We start from the raw sequence: 3279 nt of genomic DNA on the forward strand, positions 1-3279 counted from the left end.
CTTGCTAAGTTTATTAGCTCCCATGGATTTAATTCTTTTATGCATATGACTCCCAGATCTATATAATCAAACCCAGGCTCTCCCTTGAACTTCAACCCTATATTCCTAATTTCCTATTGGGCATTCCCTTTCACATGCAATATATGAACAAAGATAATTAAACAAAGATAATTTAGGGAGAGGTCAAATAGGTACTTACATTAAGAGAAAATTGGCTAGTGAAAATGATCTTAACCACTATAAGGATCTGCTGACAGTGGTATTTAACTGAGCCCTGCTTCTGTGAAAAAATACAGCTCATTCACAAGTACGAATATCCACTGGCTACTACCATATAGGCACATGAACATAATTGAAAAAAAAAGTAAGTGAAGATCTCAGGTCAGCTTCATTTTTGTCATTCTTTTGGAAGAAGTCTTCTAAAGAGTAGAATATGTAGTTCTGGCTCATGCATTTTATAATGAGCATATCTAAGCTTCTGCTGGACGCCCAGTCTCCGCTACTCCTCTTTGGACACCAGCTGGGTTTTTGATACTTGTTTTGAAAGTTTTCCAGGTAACGTAACATGCCAGTACTCATAGTACTCATCAAAATACTTGACTGAATAGCAGATCTGCTAAATGGGTCATGCTGATGGTGATGTGTAGTCTGAAGTATGAGGCTGGTAAAAGCTAGCCTGAAGGAGGACCTCAGGAAGCCACAAGACCAACAGAAACTAGACTATTGGATATTTCAAACTGTATGTCCCAACATGTCCAAAAGAGAACTCATTATTACCACCTCTCCTCCGACTAGCCCAGCCCTTATCCAAACTTTCCTTTCTTTTGAAGTCACTACCATTCTACCAGACTCTCAGGTTGCAAACATGGCATTATCCTTGATTACTAACTTTCCCTAATCTCCCATATTTAATCAGTTGCCAAATATTGTTGTTTCTACTTCCTCAGCATCTCTCACATCTGATTCATTCTTTCCACTGGTATAGCCACCACCCAAGTACAGGTCCTCATCACCTTTTACCTGGATTATTGCAGTGGCCTCCTAATTGGAAGATCAAATGAGAATATATGTAAAGCTTTTGGCAGGCCTCAAAGTGCCAGTTATTGTTATTACTACTATTATTATCCACCGATCTACTTCCTCAAGCCTTTTCCCTCTCCAATCCATCCTCCACTGCAGTCTAATAGGAACCTCTACTTTCTCTCCTTTCATTCACTTCTCAACCCCTTACAATCTGACTTTTGAACTCATCATTCCACAAAAACTGCTCTTTCCAAAGTTACCTCTGATGGTCTTTTCTCAATCCTCATTCTTCTTGACTTCTCTGTAGCTTTGACGTTGTCGATCCCCCTCTTTTCTTTAGAAGGTTGGGACACCACTCTCTCCTGGTTCTCCTCCTGCCTATCTGACTCATCCTCAGTCTCCTTTGCTGAATCCTTATCCAGGTCATGCCCATTTACTGTTGGTATCCCACATGGCTCTTCCTGTACTATCTTCTCTTTTCCCTCTATAATTCTTCACTTGGTGATCTCATCATCTTCTATGATTTTAATTATCATCTCAATGCCAATGGTTCCTAAATCTAACTATCCTGCCTTAACCTCTCTGTTAACCTCCAATCCAACTTCCTTCCAAGTATTTTGAACTGGATATCCAATAAACATCTTAATTTAACATATCCATAACTGAACTAATTATTATACTTATATTATACTTCTATTTATCAGTTCTTTCTCTGAATGCAGATAGCATCTTCCTTCATATGTCCCTTTTAGCTATTTTGGGCATTTATATTAGTCAAAATGACTTATTCACTCAAAGTTATTCTTCAAACAATGCTGCTGTTACTATATGCATTGTTCTCTTGGTTCTGCTCATTTTACTCTTCATTATTTTGTGCAAGTCTATCCATGTTTTTTTAAGATCATTGAATCTTCCCTCTCTTAATTATTTCCTGTTTATCCTGTATATAGCTTGTTTGTACATATTTATTTGCTTCTTATCTCCCCCATTAGATTGTGAGCTCCTCAAAGGCAGACTATCTTTTGTCTCTTTGTATCTCTAGGACTTAGCACAGAGCCTAGTATATATCAGGTATATTATAAATGTGTATTGACTGACTGACTCAGTCAGAGGGCAGGAAAACATTCCATTGACCTGGTAGGCACTAAATCTCCCAGGTGTAAAGCCAAGTATGAGCAGCTTCCAGAAGAAGTAGCTTTCCTGTTTCACTGCTGTGAACAGCTTTCAACGTTCTGATTACATAGTATAGCAAACACTCTATTTATTCAATAACAAATCAGAGCAAAACATTCACAGAAAATCAAGGTACAGCATTCACAATATTACAACTTATCACAGAAAATCAAAATACAGCATTCACAACAACTTATCACTAAAATGGCCACATAGTTTCCACCACAGTGGTCACATAGTTTTCAACAAAGTACAATCATTTATTCAATCAATCACTTAGTAACTCAATCATTCAATCAACTCAATCATTCAATCAAGGGTCACAAAATACCAAAGTCAAAGTTCTCCACTCATGGGGCACACTAAGTTACAATATAAGTCACTACTCAGCACTCTCTTAAGGGGTAGTATAAAATACATGGGCCATCCACCCCTCAGTCACAAATAAGTTACAATTTCAAGGTCATAAGTAAGTTACAACTTCAAACAGTCACTACTCAGTATCCATGGAGAGATCTCTTCATCTTGACCCAAGGTAGGCTCTCAGATTCCCTGGATCCCCTTCCATGGTCCCAGATCCTACCTGGATTCACCGAACTGTCACCTGGGTTCAAAGGCAGACAGCTCCCAGCTCCTTGTCTAGCTCTCTGTGCTGTTCCTGTTCCATGCTGAACCTCATAGTGTCTAGTCCACCTTAAATCCTTCACAGTCTCTGTTCCTGGGAAGTCAAGGCTTAATAAAGTCTCAAACAGATAAAATACTGGCACCACAGTCATGCTTCCTCAGTCTTCTGCAGCTCTGGCTGGTCCTCAGAAATCCTCGGCAGCTTGGCTGCCCCTTGGACTCAGCAGCTCCTCAGCAGCTTCTCAGCAGTTCCAGCTGGCCCTCAGACTCAGCAGAAGTTTCAGCTGGTTCCCAGAATCAAAAGCACTTCATCCAGGTTCTCAAAATAAAAATCATTCTTTCCAGCCTGGGCTTCTCTTCCTCAGCCTCCAGAACCTGGCTCCAAGAAGATCTCACACATACACACACACACACACACACACACACACACACACACACACACACACACACACACACACA

At 40.0% G+C, this 3279-nt stretch overlaps 1 pseudogene; it reads right to left on the reverse strand.

Moving 5' to 3' along the window:
* Window positions 1-388: 388 nt before the first annotated feature.
* Window positions 389-3279, reverse strand: part of LOC138147890 (cyclin-dependent kinases regulatory subunit 2 pseudogene) — a 30461-nt pseudogene continuing 27570 nt past the window's right edge.

The sequence above is a fragment of the Petaurus breviceps genome, unplaced genomic scaffold (assembly GCF_028583685.1).
Source record: "Petaurus breviceps papuanus isolate PSGF00001 unplaced genomic scaffold, PetGlider_PUasm1.0 90808, whole genome shotgun sequence".
Lineage (NCBI taxonomy): Eukaryota > Metazoa > Chordata > Mammalia > Diprotodontia > Petauridae > Petaurus > Petaurus breviceps.